Source organism: Heterocephalus glaber, unplaced genomic scaffold, assembly GCF_053883595.1.
Source record: "Heterocephalus glaber isolate CG9 unplaced genomic scaffold, H.glaber_assembly_v1.0 deba00001531, whole genome shotgun sequence".
NCBI classification, from domain to species: domain Eukaryota; kingdom Metazoa; phylum Chordata; class Mammalia; order Rodentia; family Bathyergidae; genus Heterocephalus; species Heterocephalus glaber.
In genome coordinates, this window is record NW_028258329.1 from 3,821,218 (window position 1) to 3,841,853 (window position 20,636).

Consider the following 20,636-nt stretch of genomic DNA (forward strand, 5'->3'; position numbering starts at 1 on the left):
AGCCTTTTTGACACCAGAGACTGGTTTCATAGTGGGGAGGGTGTTCTGGATGATTCAACTGTATTACAGTCATTGCACACTTCATTTCTAGTATTGTTACATTAGATTGCCACGAGGAGCCTGCAATCTAGGTCCCCTGAATGAAATTCACAGTAGGGTTTGAGCTCCGATGAGAATCTGAGGCTTCGGGTGGCCATGTGAGTGCCAGGAAGAGCCATAAACACACACGAGGCTTCTCTGGCTGGCTCACTGCTCACCTCCTGCTGTGCAGCCCAGTTCCCAGCAGGCCATGGGCTGGTATCAGTCTATGGCTGGGATTTGGGGACAGCTGGTTTACCCACCCGGTCTAAGGTATTTTGTTATGGCAGCTCAAGCAGATTAAGACATGATCGTCTGTGTGTGTGCCTAATAAGAGAGCTTCCAAATGCACAAGGGAAAAACTGGCAGAACTGAAAGGAGAAATAGACCTGACTTGTGTTTATTGAGTACTGAAATCTCCCACTGTTACCAAAGATTTGAACAACATCACCAACCAGCTTGGCCCAACTGACATGTACACGTTTCATACCCCGGCCGCAAAAGGCACATTATTTTCATGTTCACCAAAATGAATCCTGTGCTGGGTCATAAAACAACTCTCAATAGATTGGAAAGAACTGGAAATCACATCAAACGTGTCCTCTGAGCACAGAGGAATTGCAGGAGAAATCAGTCACATCGAGACATCTGGAGACTCCCCCACCATGGGGCAATTAAACAAAATACTTCTAAAAATTCCATGGGTCAAAGAAGAAATAACAAGGCAAATGAGAAAGTCTTTTGAACTGAATGACAGTGAAAACACAACCTGTCAAAATCTCAGGTTGAAGCTGAGCAGTGCTTGGAGGGAAATGTACGGCTCGAAACACTGACGTTTGGACACAAGTGGGGGACAGGGAGGGCTCCGCTGTGTGCTAATGACACTGCGGGAGGCCAGAGCCAGGATCAAGCAGTCAAGGGTGGGGTCCCGAGCAAGGACAGAGCCAGAGAAATAAATGGGTGCTGTGTGTGTGCACACGGGCACTGGGAGGGCGAATCACTGAGCCTTGTGTCCTGGAGCTGCACTTTCTGGCCCCTAATGGAATAATGCTATCTGGTCTGCTCCCTGCCACCCAATGGCCAGGAAAAAAAAGAGAAAACACAGCACAACAATTTGGCTGGACCAGTAGAGGAGCGTCAGCCTGGTGGGCACTGAGGGTGGGTGCTGCCTGGGCTTCCCCAGCCTCCACCCTGGAACCCACTCCCTCGGTGGGGGCTGCTCTGGAAGTGTGCTGGTGTGTTCTGACCTCACAATGGAAGCTGAATAATTGATGTCCCGGTCTAATGTTTCACCCAATTGTCACAAAGCAAGAAACACAAGCCCAGTGTGCGGCAGACAAGGCTCTGGACAAAGGGCTGTTTTCATCGCCCCTCTCCCCAGCTCAGGTCTGTGTGGCTCTCTCCCCAGCACATGGTCTGTGACAATTGGCCTGTGTTCTCGCACTGCTCCCCGGGGAGCCAAGGAGGGATTATGAGAGGCGGGCCTCTGGGGGCACCGGAGGGTGGTCCCCCCGGGGCGTGTGTCATGTGGAGCATGTGCTCAGCTGTTGCTTGATACCCACTTGGCACAGCCTCCCACTGGCTGAGCACCGCCTGCAAGCCTGCTGTGAACTCAGCACTCACTCTCACTCACACAGCGCAGACGTCCCCATGGGGCTGGAGCTCCAGGCACTGGGGTGGAAAGGGAGGGTGGGAGGAGCAGCCTAGGGACTCCCTGAGCCCCAGGCCGATGAGGACCAGGGGACAGAGCCCAACCCTGTTTGATTGCTGGTGCTGGCACCAGGGGCCCAGCCTCGTATGTCACACCCCAAGGTAAAAACAGCTCCACCAGGTGAGGACAGGTGACCATCTGAACTTTTTTGGCCCAGCACCCAAGGCCTGATCAGCCAAGGCGGGGCAGTCCATGCCAACCTGGTCACCATCAGAGCTACAGATACGGGACAGGGTGTAGCTTGTGTTCCCTACAAGGTTCCCCAAAGCCGTCCTATGTCCAGTCTTAGAAAATCATGTTAATTGGGTGAGCTGAAGTTTAACAGCTCTGCCTGCATCAGGTTACTAGAAAGGGGGCCTGATATCATTTCTGTGGGTTCAGATGGGCAAGGAGGAAAGAGCTGGACCATTTCCTGATGCAAGGGGCCCGGCAGTGGAGAGAAGGGCGATGCACTGTCCCATGGCAGGAGGTGCTGGCCGCAGTCTGCAGCTTGCAGGTGTCTTGGGTTCCGTGGAGAAGAAAGGAATGGAGACGGGAGCAGGCTGTGTGCACAGGCATGAGGTCAGGGGAAGCCCAAGATGACAGTGCAGGGCCCTTGCTCCCGGTGCAGGGCTGGCGATTTGATTTGCTACTGGGTGTTGTGCCCTCTTAGGCTCAGGGGCATGCGTGGGGTATGCACAGGCCTCACAGGTGCCCAGGGCATGGGCTGCCTGTGCCCACCCCTCCATGAAGTATGCCTGAGCCCTCCTTGCCTGGCAGAGGCCCCTGGGCACCAAGATGGGAAGGGGGTGACCAGAATCCTTACTGGGAGGTGAAGAGGAGGCAGGAGGCAGGATCCAGTGGGGGCTGGATGCTCCAGTGTCCCATCAACTTCACTCACAAAATGCAGATTCTAGGGTAAAAGTGTGAAGAGTTTTAAGATAGTGACCACAGGGTACAGAGCCCGAATGACGGGCACCTCCATGCTGCCATTTCAGGGATGGCTGCACAGCAAGCCAGGCCAGCCTGTGGGGCCTTTCTCTGCCTTTCAGGGGCCTGGGGATGGAATCCAAGTCCTTGCACATGGCAGGCGAGTGACCCATCACTGAGCTACACCGAGCTAGCTCCCTCTTCCTAAGACAAATCCAGCCGTTGCTGCAGGATGATGGAGGCCTTGGTGCCCTGCAGGGTGGGGCTGTCGGAGAACAAAGAGCTAGAGGAACTTCAACCCACATGGCCTGTGGCAGCCTCTGCACAATGGAGAATCATATTTGGAGGCCGAAGGAAGCAGGCCCAGCTGGAAATGGAAGTGGTGGGAGGCCTTTCTCCACCTGGTTCCCACTCACCTGCTGGAATAGACTATCTTCTACCTCAGGGAAAGCCCTTGCCAGCAGGACGCCCCCAGGGGTGACTTGTGACCAGTGACTCTGATGTCTGTGGTGCACATTTGGAACAGCCCAGGAGGGCCGTGGGTTCCGGATGGGCGCAGTGGTGTCCCTTGTCTCTATCCCACTGCACAGTCCTGCCCTCCCATCCCTGGCAACCATGTCCCCCAGGAAGCAGACTCCACATGGGATTTCTTGCCAACAGAGGCAGGCGCTTTGGGCCCATGACAAATGGCAGGTGGAGCAGAGCGTTTGCCACCCTTCCAAGGAATATGAGCCAGGAGGTACTGTATCAGAGGGAGACCCAGTTGTGTGTACAACTTCCTGGTGTGTGTAAGAGGTTAGAGGAGCCTGGAGCTGGGACTGCAGGCTGCTCTGAGCACGGCACATAAGGTGATGAAGAGAGAAGACTGAGTCCATCAAAATGTGACAAATGCTCCTCTTTGGAGCATTCAAGGAAATCCCAAGTTCCCGCATTTGAGGGAAGGGTGTTGGAGGACAGAATGGGGAGTGGACTGTGCAAAGGACCAGGCTCAGAAGTTACTCACAGGAGTGGTGCAGCTCTTAGCCGGCCAGGGCTCTCGTGCAAGGTCAGAACAGAGATGGGAAAGGGTAGATGGAACAGGGAGGTGTTGGTGGGCAGACCCAGGAAGACTCTGGAAGTTCAGATTCCTGTGAACAGGGGTTTCTGCGGAAGTGAGCACTCCCCGCTGAAAGGGAAGTGTGGCTGCCCTCCTCGTCCTGCGTGAGGCCCACACCATGGCCTGGAGTGGGCAGGTCTCCAACAAGACAACACCTCCTACCTCTTCAATGCATCGGGGCAGCCAAACAGATTGGAAGAGAGGGTCAGATCTCTGTGCAGCCCCACTAGGAGGTGCTGGATGTGCTACGGGAGGAAAAGGCTTGCTTGTTGGTTTAATTTTTCATTGTTGTAAATTACAAACAAAATTTATCTTCTCAACCATTTTTAGTGTACAGCTGAGTAGCATTAAGAACATTCACACAGGGCCAGGGATTTAGCTCAGTGGTTCCGGCACTGGCAAGTGCAAGGTCCCAAGTTCGATCCCTGGTAACAAAAAAAAAAAAAGGAACATCCACACTGCTGTGCAACCATCATGACGTATTCAGCCACCGAACTCATCATCTTGCAAAACTGAAAGTGCTCCCACTAAACACTAAGTCTCCATTCCTCCTGGCCACCACCCTTCGACGTCCTCTCTCTATGGATTTGACGACTCTGGACACCTCATACGAGTGGAGAGTACAGGATTCGCCCTTCTGTGGCGGGTCTGTCTCTTCCAGCACAACATTCTCAAGGTTCTTCCATCCTGACGCATGTGCTGAAACAGGAGGGGAGAAGTTTTAGGCCACAGGCACTGCAGGCCAAGATTGGACCTGGAGGCCCACAGTGCGTGGTCCTGAGGGTGCTGGAGCAGAGGTTGGGACTCAGGATAAGGGCGGAGCCTCCCTGATAGGGAACACTGTGTTCCAGCAAGGACCCAGGAGGTGGCTATCATGTGTCAGGATGACCTGGAATGGCTGAGAGGGGACAGCCACGTTTCCGGGAGAGAAATGGCAGGATCATGTGAAGGCACCAGAGGCTCCAAGAGACAACAGAAAACCCCGGCTGACAGATGCACCGCTCCCCTCATCAGCTTGACAGAGAGAGCTAGGGAGAGGGAGGTGGTGTTGAGAAGGACCCTCACAGCAGTGGGACAATGGGAAGCGTGACAGGGTCTCCTTGGAATAGATGGCAGATGGCAGTGCTTCACTGCTGGAAGCGTGCTGGACGGCACTGTCGCAGTGAGTGGCCAGTCAGCTAGCAGCTGGGGACCTGGCACACAGACAGCCAAGGAGGCGGCTCCTGAGCCCAAGGTCCAGAGCGGTGCCTTGTGGGCATTCACCTGTGCACGGCCTACCTGTGCAATAGATAACACCAAGATGGGGGCGGTCAGGCGGCTGAGGACACCCCGTCCAGCCCTTAAATCATAATTCCTTGTCCAGTGTTCAGTCCTCTGAGGACAGACTAGCCACACCGGGCTAAGTGGACAGAACAACTCCTCCAGGCCTTCCACAAAGGGACTCACAGAGGTTTACTTGGGTGTCCATGGTTGGGGAAGTGGGGGACTGGCCCCGAGACATTGGTGAAGTCCTGGGGCTTTTATTCCTTCTTTGTCATCAGCCCAGCCTGGTGTATTCTTCCCAGTAAATGTCTAAACCTCAGCTCCTCTCCTCCAGAGACCCCCACATGACATCTGCAAAGGAGTAGGTGTAGTGGACGGGCCGGCCTCCCTCACCTCCCGACACTGAGGCGGGCTCCTTCACCCTGCCCTGCAGGCGGCTCTGGGCACTGAAACCTGCAACCACACCCGTGCCCCTGCCAGCTGTGGCAGCCCTGCAGGTATCTTGGCCCCTGCACCCCATCCACAGTCACTCTTGAGGTGCCCCTCCCTAGTGTGCCTACTACTTCCTGGCAGGCCTCTGGCTGGCACCCCAGCTGGAGGATGAGGAGCTAAGTGTGTCTCAGCCCACATGGCTGGCCAGCCACGGCACTTGGGAAGGGCTGACCTCCCATAGTAGGTCAGATGCACTCAAGGCTGGGTTAGGTTCTGCTGGGGTCTCACAGCCACCAGGAGCCAAGGAAAACCTGGCAGGTGTGGATCCAGGGCAATTCCCAAGGCCTTAACAGCTGCCCTTTCAGTGGAGGGCTCCGGGTCCTGCCCCCTCGACTGTACAGCATAAACCATTCTGCTGTGATCTTAGCCTGGTGGCTCAGTGGTAGAGCACTTGCCTAGCATGATTGAGGGCCTGGGTTCAATTCCCAGTACCAGAGAAAAAAAGAAAGGCTATCTCGTTGAGATTTTTCATAAAGATTTTGAAAATGAATAGAGACCTGTTTCCTCAAGATTCACGCTTGCCCTTCTGCGTGTTAGTGTAAAATTTACCTGCCCCAAAGCTATGGGAGACTAAAGGCCATGCCATTTCCTGGACACTTCAAGCTTATGAGTGGCCGTGTCCTAGATAGAACACCCAAGGCCACCCATGTATCAGTGTGCTGCTGTGCCAGGGTACCCAAGACTGGGTAGTCGATAAAGGGTGGAGACTTATTCTTACAGCTCTGGAGATGGCTAGTCCAAGGTAGAGGGCTGGCACCTCGAGAGCACCTTCCTGCTGCATTGTCCTATGATACACAGCAGAAAGGGGGTGGGAGAGAGAGAGAGGGAAGGAAGGGAGGGAGGGAGGAAAGAAGAGAGAGAGAGAGAGAGAGAGAGAGAGAGAGAGAGAGAGAGAGAGAAAGAGAGACAGACAGAGAGAGAGAAAGAAAGGAAAAGAAAGGGAAGAAAAAGACTGAGTAAGGGGCCAGAGAGAAAACACAGCATTCAAGGGTGCACCCCTGTGACCCACTTCTTCCGGGTCCTACTTCCTGAAGTTTCCACCACCTCCCAGAGGCCCATGTCTCTGACCCACCAATGGATTAACCGTTGCCGAGGTTACAGCACTCACGATCCAGTCTCTTCCTAAAGGCTGCACCTCTGAACACTGCCGCCCAACACCATGAGGTGACCAAAGCGCACATGTCCCTGACATGATGCTCCGCCTCGCCACAGGCTCAGAATCAGTAGAGCCAAGTGACCATGGACTGAAACCATGAACCAAAACAAGCATTTCTTCCTTTAATTGCTCTCAGGTATTTCATCACAGTGATGGAAAACTGACTAACACAAAACCACAGCATCTGCATGGACTGGGCAGTCCCTAGAGAGAGCAGGGCTGGGTTTTGAGGGGGAAGAGTTTTCAGAGAGAGAGAGCCCTATGCACTCAAGGTCTCCATTAAGAGACACCCTGGCCTGTGTGTCCCTGGGGACAGGATTAGTGTCTTTGGGGCAGGGTGGCTGCAGGGCCTTGGAGTCTGCTCAAAGGAGTCTGCAGTCCCAGGTGGCACAACAGAGGGGAGGATTGTCCTTGGAGGTGGGCACTGCATACGGGCCTCAGGTGGGCATTCCAGAGTCCTTGTTTATCCCTGAGGCTGTGAGACTCAGGAGCAATGGGCTCACCTTACCTGGCTCGTGCTCTTAGGTGGTTTGGATTCCACTAGATCTTGGAGGCTGTTTCCGGCCCCTGGAAGCTCAGGATGGTGGTCAGCTTCTGTGGTCTGGGGGGACAGCCAGCGGTGGGCTGGCCTCCTCCCAGGGGGTGTTAGTGATTTCTGTAAACCAAAGCTTCCCAGTTTATAAAGTGGGATTACAATTGCACCTACCCCTGCCCAACCCTACCCTGGGGTTTTGTGAGCATGAAGCAGGATACTAAAGGTGATGCTCTCTGCCTGATGCCAACTGCAGCAGGCAGGGCAAGAGTCAGTCTGAGTAGGACCAGCAGGCTCTGTGCAGCTCAGGGGCTTCCAAGCCTGGCCTGAGGACAGGGTGGAAGTGGACCAGGCCTGGGCAGGCCCAGAGAAGCAGAATGCTCAGGTTTGAGGGGCCAAGTGATGGAGCCTGCAGCAGATGGAGTGCCCAGGGCCACCAGCAGAAGCTCCTCTGGAAGCAGAACCCATCTGGTCTGCTTCTGAACCCAAAATAGCCTCCTCTCCTCAGGAGGGAACAGCATGGCCAGCTGCTCCCCCTGTGCGAGCTCTAGGCCGAGGTGACTCCACCTGGCCAAAGTGCAGGGGGCTCTGAGCTCCTCCACCTGCAGGTTCCGGGGAAACCACCCCTTAGAGGTGGAGTCAAGGGCCCAGGAGGAGGAGTCCTGGTGAGCAAGAAGTGTCAGATTCCATTCTGCCCAAGCCTGGCCCGGCCACGCCTGCCTGGGTCCTGGATCCTGGATGGCACCCAAGACTCTACCGAGGCCACCTTTTACTGGATGTTGTGGATATTGTGATTTAGTTTTTTGATTGCCAGTGATGGGCCAGCCTTCTGCGGAGGCTTCCTGAAGGCTTCCCTTTCCGTCTCCCCGAGTCTAAACTCAGCCTGGCAGCCAGGCCTCCTGCCATCTGTGCCTGCCAGGCCTGTGCCAAAGCAGTCACCTGCAGCTCTGGAATGAGAGCACACTGTCCAAACCGCCTCTCCGTGCCGGCTGGTCTCTGCACCGGGAAGCCCACCTGCTCCCACACCCGAGGCCCAGTGGGTTCAGAGCTGCTCATGCCAGGCCCCTGCAAACACAGCAGGACTCACTGACATGGCCTTTCGGGCTACGCCTCCCACCAGTGGAATCCCCACCAGGCCATATGCCATTTCATCCTCCAAACTGGGCTTGGTGGTGTTATTTTTAGTTTTATTTTCGTACTTGAGGTTTCTGAAGCCAAGGCCAAAGAGGCTGGGTTGAAAGCTTGGGCCATCCAGAACCCGCCTGGTGGCCTAGTCACCTGAAGAGTCCATCATGCCCCTTGGTGCTGCCAGGTTACATTTGAGTCTTCCACCCGAGCTCTGCAACCCAGATCACCAGGCTAGCGCATGTGGCTCCTTGAGCTAGGGCGGCACAGATGAGTAGATAGGGTCCACCACTCTCACTGGGAGCCGAAAGCCCCAGTGTGGCACAAGCAAAGGGAGCCAGGAGGAGCGAAACAAGGTGTCCAGAGAGCTCTCCTTTACCTCTTGGCTACAACAGACACCAGAGCCAGGCATACGGTAGGCCCTTTAACGGCCACAGAAAGGATCACCGGGGAACCATGGCCAGGCCTCGGTCCACATGGCCACAGAAGGGTCAGTGTCCAGACCCGGTCTAGAACCTTCCTCCCTGCATCTCTCTCTGGACTCTGTGGCCTGAGCATCAGCACCAGCCCTGCTCAGGGAGACGTCTTGGATGCCTGCCTACCATGTCATTTCCTGAGGCAGCTTTTGCCTCTGCACAGAAATGTCAACCTGGACCTCAGCCGTGGCCAAATCACAAGTCCATTTTCTAAGATCCAAGATGGGGCACGTTGTAAAGAAAAGAGGGTTATTTAAGCTTACAGTTCTGGAGGCAGGTGTCATGGTTTGGATCTAAGATGTCTCCCAAAAGGCTCCTGTGTTCAGAGGTTCAGGAGCTTTTGGAAGTGATTGGATCATTGGGGTTCTAATGTCTTCAGTGGAATCCATTGATGGATTCACAATTTGATGGCATTGTTCAGAAGTCTTGAAGACTTAGGCAGCGGGACTCAATTGAAGGGAATGGATCATGGAGCATGACCTTGGTGGGTGTACTTCGTCCCTGGCTGCTTCCTCTCTGGATCTTTCTCTGCTTCCTGGCGACCATGAGGTGAGCAGCTTTCCTCCATCATGTCAGTTCACTATGATGCTTCTGCCTCACCACAGGCCTAAAAGCAATGGAGCTAGCTGACCACGGACTGAAGTCTCTGACACTGTGACCCAAAATAAGTCTTTCTTCCTTTAAGTTGCCTTTCTGAGATGTTTGGGGCCAGTGGAGAAAGCCGTCTTATGCAGCTGGCAAGTCTAAGATCAGGTGCCACATAAGGTGTTGGCTTCATGCTGTTTCATAAGGTGGAGGAAGTTGAAAAGGGAGATAGCACACATGCGTGTAAGAGCACAGGGGGCTGAACTCCCATGATAGCTAACCCATTCCCATGAGAAAGGCATGAAGCCCTTCCTGAAGACTCTGTATCCCCAACCCAAACTTCTCCCACAAGGCCCTGCCTCCCAACACTGCTGCACTGAGGAATCGAGTCTCAGAGAACACTCTCAAATCATAGATAATTCCAAGAACTAAGGATTTCTGAATGTGGACTGAGCTGCAGTGAGTACCATCCTTGGGCCTAGGATCGTGGGACTCCTACTTTCATTCTCCTGCTTACTGTCCTTCTCTGCCCCAGATCACCCTTCACATTGGCTGTGTATGATGAAAATATTCAAGGGGCAAAATCAGTGTGGCCCAAGACCATCCCTGTCAATGACAGCATTCCCTGGATGGTGAGATGGTGACAAGCCACCCCATTGGCCATGATCCCTGGGGTTCAGAGAACATTACCCGATGTTCCTCAACTAGTACTTCTGTTGCATATTGCCATGTAGCCCACCTCCCCAAGAAATAAGATGGTATTTCTCATGATACTGGGGTCACTGTTCCTATGTTTAGCTGGTTTCGAGGCTGGGTTAAAAGGTCTAAGAAAGGCTTCCCCTCACCTGTCTACACTGTGGTGATCCTCCACATCCCCTTTCTCCTTGGTTCACTTGGGTTTCCTTATGGTATGACAGCATCAGGGGAGTTGATTTCTTGCATGATGTGGATTGGAGGGTCCATGTGCCCTGTGGAGCACACAGGTCTAGGACTGCAGGCAGAGATTGAAAGAGCTTTATCCTCAATGTGGGACTTAACACTGGGGCCCGGGATGCACTCTGTGGAGTGGATATATGTGCCTGGGATGGAGTTTTCTGAACTCTCCCCTGACCACCAAGTGCTCTGTGCACTGCACCAATGCTGGACAGGAATGGGGATGGACTAGCAGAACAGGGCAGCATCCCTTGAAGGGGAGGGGCCTCCAGGTATGGTGACAGCAGAAGGTGACAAACCATTCAGGCTCCTCTGAGCCTCTATAGGCTGACCCTGGTAGCAACTGAAGACTCTCAGCCCAAAACATTTTGCTGTCTTTCTCCTTGCCCATGGACTAGGAGACATGAAAACTTCTCACAGAATTGCTAACACTTCTAGGCCATATTCCTAGTATGATGCCAAGGACAGGAGACCTTAAGTAGCTGCCTGAGGTAGCTGGACAATGCCAGGAGAGTTTATTGCTTGTTCCCACCAAAATGTAGTAACAGGCAGATGGCCCTTAAGCGGTCTCATAGAGCGGTCACTGTCCAAGGCTTCCCGTGACACATCCTTTGCAGGCGTAAGTGTTTCAGCATCCAGAGCCTCTCCATGGGCACCTGCAATGCAAACATCAGGGAGCAGCTCTGGTTGTGGCTCAGTCCCTGCGGGGGTGGAGGACCTGACTCGGGTGGGCCCTGGCTCTGATAGGCACCTTGGCCTCCCATCAATAGACCTGGGAGGGCCGGGGATTTAGCTCAGTGGTTCCACTGCCTGCCTCGCAAGCTAAGCACCCGAGTTCGATCCCCGGTACCAAAAAAAAAAAAAAAAAAAAAAAAAAAAGTAGACATGGGAAACATACTTTCTTTTTTTTTGGTACCAGGGATTGAATTTGGGACCTTGCGCTTGGGAGGCAGGCGCCAGAACCACTGAGCTAAATCCCGGCCCGTAACATACTTTCTTGCAAACCACAGTCACACTACTGCAGTGTGGAACTCTAGGACCCTTTCCCCTTTCTAACTGCATTTTTTTTTTTTCCGGTACCAGGGATGGAACTCTGGACCTTGTGCTTGCAAAGCAGGCGGCAGAACCACTGAGCTAAATGCCTGGCCCTCTAACTGCATTTTGGTAAGCATTAGCCAATCTCCTCCTGTCCCCTCCCACATCCCACCCAGCTTCTGATCACCACCGTTCTACGCCTACTTCTGTGAGATTAGCTGTTCTATATTCCACATATGAATAAGAACAGGCTGTATTTGTCTCTCTGCCTGGCATATTTCAGTAAATATGATGATCTCTAGTTTCATTCATGGTGCTGTAATGACAGGATTACATTCCTTTTTATGGCTGACTACTATTCCATTGTGTGTGTGTGTACACTTTCTTCATCCATTCACTTGTCCATGAGCACTAGGTTGATTGCTCATCTTAGCTATGTGAATATAGAAATACCAATGACCCTAATCTGACCGTTATATATTAGATAGGTGCATGGAAACAGCACAGCATAAGTATGAGCAACTATTATGTTTCCTTTAAAAATAGAAAAAAGAAGTCTATTTCTCTTTCAGATAAACACCGATTGTCATGCCGAAGTGACCTTGTCACAGAAGGGCCTTTCTCTGAGCACATCCCACCTGGAGTCGTCTGGCCTTGTGTTTTCACTGTGTTCAGCTTTGCTTATGCTGGACTGAGGCCAGAGGCCGGTCCTGGAGTCTCACCCCCAAGGTTACATGGGTGTGTTGCAGCAAAGCCTGGGCACCTCCTGCCTGGGCCCCTCTTCCTTCCTTAGGGAGCCTCCCCAAGGGCAGTGGTGCAGAAAATTCTCCCCTTCCCTGATAACAGCCCCAGAAGCAATGGCACTGAGGTGCCCACTCGTGGGGTGTGAGCTTTTCTCAGGCCTCTCTTACACCGAGGAGGGAGCACGGGGAGGCTTAGGCAAGAGAGCCTTTGGGGTTTCACCATCTGCAGGAGTGAACTCAGCCCCTCCAGGACCGAATCTGTGATGAAGCAGGCCCTGATAAAAGTTCTCTTCCTGCATGGGCACCAGTTTCCTAGGTTTAACTGGGGCTCGCAGCTGGGTTCACAGGTGCAGCAGCCATTCTTGGGCCAAGAATCACAGCATCACCACCCTCGGGGACGTGGCCTAGGCGCAGCCTTGGATGGCTTTGTGGACACGAGAACGCAGCGAGTTGCACAAGTAGGGTGAGGCCCTGTGAAGGAGAGCTGCAGGCAGAGCTCTGGGGGCCCCTTGCGTGTGTGTCTGCGTGCTGTGTGCGCAGTCAGCTTCTGCTTGGAGGGTGACGCGGGACCCAGGGGTCTTCACAGGGCCTGGCAGAGGGACGGGCAGGCAGGTAGCAGCTACGGGAGCGGGGACAGCTTGTCAGCTGCACCCAAGAGGCCGGGAGGGGACAGCAGGAGTCCTTGGGACCAGCGTCTTCCCATCAGCTGTGGGACTCCTAGCTTCCCGCCCCGTGAAGGCTGGGGTTCACTCCCCTACCACACAGGCTGGGCCCTAGACGTGCTTGCAGTTCCCACCCCGGTGGCTGCGGGTTCCCGACACGCTGTTCTCCAAGAAGAACGGGTGCACAGGAGCCTGCAGCAGGGGTAGTGGACCGAGGGCCTGACACACGCCTTGTGGAGGAGAACCAGAGCTGGGCCTCTGGCCAGCAGCCTGCTCCTAGATGCCCGCAGTAAAGGCCTGTGCACCCCAGGGTAAAGGACAGCAGGCCCCACGCCAAACGGCAAGCCTACAATCTGCGCATGTGCTGGGATGAAAGTGGCTCCTTTCCAGAGTTCCAGTTTTCGGGAAGCACCTGCTCTGGCCCACCCGCTGTTACGTCCTGGCCCAGCCCGGCCTGGGGCCCTGTGGAGGCTGCTCAGTTGACAAAGCCTTGGGTTCGGTCCTCCAGGCTAGGTCGGTGTCTCCCAGTAGGGAGGGGCCCATAGTACAGGTGTCAGTCACCACTGAGGACCGAGAGCCGGCCCACAGGGTCCCCAAACAAACTCGCTTGGCAGAGGTGGGCCCTGCAGGGATGGAAGTCGATCCCACCCACTCCCGCAAGCCTTCTCTCTGTCTTTAACAAACACAGACCCACCCGGCCCGCCCGCCCGAAGACAGAGCGCTCAGCCCAGCTGTGGCGACTTTGCATGTTTTTCTCTTCTTGTGGTTTCTCCTTGGGGTTAAGCAATGTTCCATTTCTCAGCATAACAACCCAGCGACAGTGGGGCCCTCTCCACAGTGTCGAGTTGCCTGGGCAGAGGGGGCTGGGAGGCTGGGGCGGGGGTGCTTCTTCATGCCAGCCCTTGGCCCCTGGGCTCCTCTGAGCCTCCAGGCTGCCAGGGCTGCAGCTGTGAGAAGCCTGGTGCTCCCTGCGGGGCCTGGTGGAGGCCAAGCCTGGCGGAGGTGTTCCTGTAGGATTAGCATGCAGTGAACGTCGGATGCAGCAGGCAGAGCCCATTTACCCCCTGTCACCCTGCACTGGCATTTTGAATGGGGAAGGTCCCCCCACACTGTCTCCAGTGGCCGGTGCCCTAGGCTGGGGCCCCACAAGGTCCCGGCTTCCTGGAAGTCCACTCTCCCCTAGTTCCTCTTCTCAGCTCACTCCCACCCCACACCCTCACCTCCAGCTGACCCCCTTGCAGCTTCCGGGGGGCCACCCAGGGTGCGGTGTCCCCACAGGTGTTTATCATTTGTTCACTCACTTCCAGGAAATTGCTATAGGTCGAAGGGGCTGAAATGCAGGCCTGGGGCCTACAAGGCCTTGGTGAGCTCGCCAGAGGACTTTGGAGGACTGCTCTGCACTTCTGCATGGCCAGCTGGCCCACATGGACTCCCCCACGCAGGAGTGGCTGCCCTCTGAGCGGGGGCAGTGGCTCCTGGCTTTGGGGTCAGAGGCTCCACGAGAGCTCCAGAGCTGCCTCGAGAGCTGCTTGCTGTACCACCAGTCTGCAGTCCTCCAGTCCTTCTGCCCTCACCAGACCCACCTGCCTGGCCGTGGCCATGTGAGGTCCAGGCCATGTTTTCCGGCATCCAGGTCCGTTCCACTAGTGTTCTCGGGGAGGCCACAGTCAAAGTCAGGTCCAACAGCCCTGTTCTCCACCTTCCCAGCCTCCTCTGTGGTTTGGGGGGGCCCAGGACCCCAGTCATGGTCGGCTGGAGAAATCTGCTGCTTTCCTGAGACAAGGAGATGATGCATCCACCAAGCCCCTTGTCCCTTGCCACTTCTCAAGGGTGGCTCAGTGTCAGAGTCATGCGATTTTGAGGAAGGCCCAGAGGGTGCGCTAAGGTGGAGCTTGAACCACACTTGTGAGCCTCTGTGACAGTCCCTACTCCGGGTGAACCCTAGCCACTGCCCCAAGGGGCCAAAGTCCCACAGCAGTAGGGGGGTGGCATCTTCTGGCTCCCCCAGTCCCTCATACCAAGCAGCCTCAGGAATGGAATCCCTGTTAGGACGGGAATGGCCTGGCCCACTGTCCCCGGGGGTGTCTTCCTTGTCTGCATCTGTGTCAGCCTCCGCAGGAGCCTCAGTCATCCTCCTCTCTGCCTCAGAGTCTGCAAAGGGAAATTGATAAGTAGGGGGAGTTGTCCAGGGGAACGTGCCCCACGGGCCAGCTCCGCTGAGTCTGCACAGAACGCTGCTCTGCACGAACCCCGGGTGAAGGTGCTTTCTGACGTAACGCTCTCCCTCTGCCCCACTGATACCCCTGTTCTGGGCCAGCATGTCACACACACGGCATCCACAGGCTTCTCCTGTGGTCCCGTCCCCAGTGCTCAGTCCAGGACAGGGAGACAAGGGCTCCCGGAAGCCTGTCACACGGACTCCCTAAAGTGGCTACCACCCCTGGCTAGGTGTGCGTGCGCCCAGGACCGTGAGACTGCCGCCCTCAGCACCACGCGCAGGACCCGGAAGCCACCCCACCCCTGCCCTCCTGCTGGCCCCTTCTCGGTACCCCGACACTGTTGCTCCTCCTCTGAGGGTCTCAGGGTGGCGACTGGGTTTAGGCTGCAGCCTGATAAGTGCACACGTCTCCTGAACACTGCCGGAGGAGACACAAGAGGGGGAAGTGGGAGGGCGCTGCTCAGTCTCTCTCTCCAGGAAGGCGAGGTGCTGGCAGCTCAGGTCCAAAGCGGACAGGAAGCCTTCCCCACCTCTGATCAGTACAGGGCCCAGTGCTCAGTGTTCAGAGCTCTGAGGCACCAGAGCAGCTGGCAGAGCCTGGCAGGAGGGACAGGAGGGACAGCTTCCACTGCAGGACCCGGGGAAGACTCGGTCTTCCTGCAAGTGGGGAGCCTGGACACAGGCCAGGCCCCACCTCATGACCATGAGCCCAGCGTGGGAACAAAAAGAAAGACAGCTCAGGAACCCGAGACCACAGTGGGTTTCAGTTCAACCAGCATTTGCGGAACCCTGGCTTTGTGCTAGGAGGGTGCTCAGCCCAGGGAAGGTGCCGAGAGGTGGTGCTGCCTGGCCTGCCCTCCTGTGGTCTGCTCTGAGCAGACGGCATGGAGGAAAGGCCGCCCACAGGTCCCCAGAGAGGGGGTACCCGGCAGGTTGGCTGCGGGGCAAGAGTGGGGTTCTCCTGAGGATCAAGGAGGGGACAGTGCAGGGAGGAGACGGGCTGTCTGGGCCAGCATAGGGCTGGAGCATGGGTCAGGGCCGGGAGTGGTCACTGGAGACAGAGCAAGGCAGCGACTGCCCGTGGCTCAGTGCAGGCTTTTCAGTTCCCGGCCAGAGAGCGAGGAGCAAAGGGAGGGTTTCCAGAGCTGCATTGGTGAGGTGGCTGCACGGTGAGGGTTTGATTGCCATGGGCCTCGGGGACAAGACAGGGCCACTCTGCGTGGCAGAGTCTGTGCAGTGAGTCCCCTCACCTGGCACTGAGAACTCCCCAGCTCGAGGCAGGAGAGCAGGCTGTGGGCACCCGGTTGGCCAGCCAGCTTTCCAGGTAGAAGCCCAGCCTCAGGCGCAGCGGCACCAAGTCTGGAGGTGCTATGTGCTGGAGCCCAGAGCGTGTTGTGAGTCTGTTTCCAGGGTCTTTGGGCTTAGGCCAGATTCTCTGCAGCGAGATTCTACTAAAAAGTCTATCCACGATTTAGGTCTTTTGCAAGTAACCAGCTGTAGCTGGCTTTAAAAGAAAAGAGGAACGTGGAGTGAGGGGCCCCCCTGGAGCCCAAGGGCAGGGTGTGGTGGCCTCTGGTGCAGGTGCCCCCTGCCTGTGCTGCCCCCTGGGACATGGCAGCCACCAGAGGCACATGTGCATATTCATACCACACACACACACACACACACACACACACACACACACACAGGGATGCATGCATGGTAGACAACACACAGTCACAAGCATACAGACTCATTCCACACAAATCCATGCAGATACCAACACACCCTAGAAGTTTGTTTATAAATTGACAGATGCACGCATTTCTAGAATCACAACGCAGCCATGTTCCTATGTATGACAGCTACAGAATCAGAGCCAGGTATGGCTCCTCGGTTTTTGTCAGATGCCTACAAGTCTGGTGGACAGTGTGACTTCCTTTCGCTGCTCAGCTTGGACAGTAGATAGTCACGGTGGGCTTGCCTGCCACACTGGGCCAACCCTGAGGGCCCAGTGATGTGAAATAGGCTCTCTCCTTGCTTGGAAGCCAGAAGGAATTTGCCTGATAGGTCACTGTTATCCACTGCAGAAAGAGCGGAATGCTCACTTAACCTTCCCCATGTTCACACTCTCTGTCCCTTTCTCTTTTCCTGCAAGGCTTTCTTCCCCAGGCAAAATCCTGTGTTGCAGTCTGTCACAGCAGGGATGGAGGGCTACATTCTCACTTCCCTCCCCCTGGGTGAATTCTGAGCAAACCTTTGGAACCTTTTGAAAAATAAGCAGCCCTCCCAACCCCACAAGGAGCTCTCCCTCCTTCCCCTGCTGCCACTGCCCCTCCTTCTCCTGGGTCCTGAGGCTGGCAAGCCTCCCCAGGGTCTGTCCGGGCCTTGGATGCCTGAGCTCAGGAGCCGGACCTGGCAGCTTTTGGCTGAACACACACTGGGGAAGGCCCCACGGTGCTGGTCACTGTCACCCTGCCCCTCTGAGTCTCCCTGCTTGGGCTCCTTGGGCAGGGGGTCCTAGCCCTCGCCCAGGGGGAAGAGATCCAACTCCCAAACCTGCTAGAAATCTGAAGTGCGAGCTCATGTTCTCTAAAATTGAAGAATCAATTCTAAGGAACAACGGAGGTTTAGAGTAGGAAAAATTTATTGAGCGAAAGAAAGCTTCTGTCTAAGAGAGACAGAAGAGGGACCAGAAAGTGGGTTTCCCACTCACCTAGCTTCTCAAAGGTATTTCATGGGACAAAGCCATGAGATGAGGCGGGTTCAAGGTGGGACAAAACTGTAGTCAACTAGTAAGATTACAAGTACAGTCGCTTAGGTAATATTGATCCAATGAGAAATCACAAGGTGGACAAAACTATGAACAACCAATAAGACAATGACAAGTATAGTTGCTTAGGTAATATTGATTAAACGGGGATCCAATGGGGGAACAAGGAATAAGCAAGGATTTTCGGTAGTAAGGGGTGGGTCAGGGATCTTTCCTGGAAGATCTTGGTCCCCCACCCAGGTGATTGATACCTATTTAGAATATCAATCGCTGCTATTTATCCTACGTGGATGTGGTGGTTTCTCTTTTACAATGCTGGCCTTCAGTGAATGTGTCTTCATTGTCCTCCATGTTGCCTCCTCATAGCCTGGCCCTGTCTAACTGCCCACAAGATATCTAATTAACTTACCCACCTTCAATACTCAGACCCCCCACCCCAAGGTTTCCCCCTGGACCGGCCCATCCAGGTCCTCTTACAGCCCAGCATATCTGCCTACACATCTACCTCATTTGACAGAGGAGACGACTTGCAGAGATGCCAACGGGAAACACGCATGTGATGTCCTCGCTTCCGCCACATGTGGGAGGTGAGGTCCAGGCCCTCAAGGACACTGAGTCCTCTGCAGGGAGATCAGGTCTCTGTCGGCCACGTGTGTGGCTGCTTGCAGAGCACCTTCCTTTGACAACTCGTGCATGAAGCAGCATGTCCTGAATCAGGCCGTTCCCTTTGCCTTGAGAGACCTTTTCCCTCTCGGTTATGGATTCTCCACAAGACTAGATTTCCAGAGTCTCCCGGCTGCTGCTGCCCATGGTGCCCTCTTCCTTTAGTCTCTGTCCTCCTCTGCAGCCCCAGCTGTGCCCCACGATGTCCTGGGTAGCATAGCATCTGGGTTGAAGGGGTTGTTGTGGCCCTAACTGTGTGCCCCGCCCCGTTTGTATGTGGAAGCCCTCACTCCAGGACCTCAGCATGTGATTGTGTTTGGAGATAAAGGCTTTAAACAGGCAACTGAATTAGAACTAGGTCATGAGGGCGGGCTCCGCTCCAACACGCCTGGCATCCTTAGGAGAAGAGGTTAGGGCACACAGAGAGATGAGGACAGGCCAGAGCGAAAGACCATGTGAGCACACAGGGAGGAGACAGCAACTGGAAGCCAGGGAGAGAGAGAGGCCTCGCCAGAAACCAAGCCTGCTGCTCCTTTCACTTCTGCTGACTTCCAGCCTCTAGAACTGGAGAAAATGAATTTGTTGTTGAAGCCACCTCATCTATGATACTTTGCTAAGGCAGCCCTAGCAAATGAATGCACATCTTCTCCAGAAACATTGAGAAGGTTCTAGCAGGGAAGAGAAGGCAATGGTTTATCCCCAACACATGAGCAAAGTTAAACAAGAAACCGCATCAGCAGAGCCAGCGCCAGCTCTGAAGCGGCAAGAGGTGTATGTTGTTACTTCTCCCGTGGTGAACACACGGGTTCAGGGATTGCCGGGGGCATGTGGGAGGGGCTCCTCTCCTTGAAACACCTGATGATCCCCTGGCCAAGGTTTTGGGTCCCACCCTGCAGCGTGGAGCTGTGTTGGTTTGAAGGGAAAACGGTCCCACCAGTGCACACACCCAAATCGACGCCAGGCTTTCTTGAGATGCTGAGGGTCTTGAACCGGCTTGTAAAGTAGGGCAGCCTGTTGCTGTCTGAGGTGGCTCATCCCGATCACTCAGGGGGAAGCCAGATGCTGCTGTGCTGAGGACAGGAGGGCTGGCATAGAAGCCAGAGGGGTCCCTTCCAGGCCTCCTGTCCAATCCTAGGTCAACAAGGAGGTCCAGTGGCACAAGGCAGAAGACAGACCCAGTCCAAGTAAAGCTTTGAATGACCCTACCACATCTGCCCCAACCAGCTGAGATCCAGACAGAGGGCAAACAAAGCCTGGATCAGCTGCTAAACACGGAAAGGTGAAGCGTCATGGTGCTGTTAGGTCTCAAGATTAGTCATAGGAATGAAAACGAGCTGCTTTGGTCCATAATCTTCCTTGTCTAGTATTGTGCATTAACCATTCCCCCCTCCTTTCCCTGTTTTTCTCAAATTTGGTAAAATTTTGTATTAAATTATAACATAAATACAGGAAAGTACAGCCAGCCTCCATATTCACAAATTCATTTACACATGAATTGAAAATATTTCTTAAATTGGTGCATCTGTATTGAACCTGTGCAGGCCTTCTTTCGTATTGTTTTTCCTTGAACAACACAGCCAAACAACTATCGACACAGTGCTTACCTTGCACCCGGTACTGTAAGTCATCTGAAGATGACTTCACGTATACGGGAGATGTTTCTAAGCTCCATGCAAATATATGCCACTTTATATGAGAGACCTCAGCCCCTGCAGAGCCTGGCATCTGCAGGGGCCTTGGAACCAACCAATCCTCCCTGGATACTGTGGCCAGCTCTACACGCATTGTAAATGCACACCCAGGCACACGCCTCTGTAACAGCACCCAGGTCAGGATAAAAGCAGAGCCCACATGCCACGGCTTTCCCTGTACCCCTCCAAGGTCAAACTCCACCCCAAAAGTAGCTATCACCTGACTCAAAACACCACACAGTAGTTCTGTCCCTTGAACTATGCACTAATGGACTCAGTCTGTACTCAGGCATAGAGCTCAGCTTTTTTCTCTCAGTTCTATATATGTAACATTCATCTCTGTTGTATGGAGCTGATTGTCCATGCCCATTGCCTTGAAGTTTCTGTTTGTGAAGATACGAGCATTTATTTGTCTATTCTGATGGATATTTGGGCAATTTCCAGTGTCTAGTTATCACAAATTGTTTCTGTGATCATCTCTTGGTGAATATACATATGCATTTCTGTTGGGTGTAT

At 54.5% G+C, this 20,636-nt stretch overlaps 1 long non-coding RNA gene across 1 annotated transcript; it reads right to left on the reverse strand.

The window, feature by feature from the left end:
* Nucleotides 1–10,836: 10,836 nt before the first annotated feature.
* On the reverse strand, nt 10,837–15,745 carry LOC147824843 (uncharacterized). Its single transcript, XR_015441645.1, has 2 exons — nt 15,346–15,745; nt 10,837–14,947 (listed from the first exon to the last, which is right to left on the reverse strand). It is a non-coding gene; the product is annotated as an uncharacterized LOC147824843 (long non-coding RNA).
* Nucleotides 15,746–20,636: the final 4,891 nt, after the last annotated feature.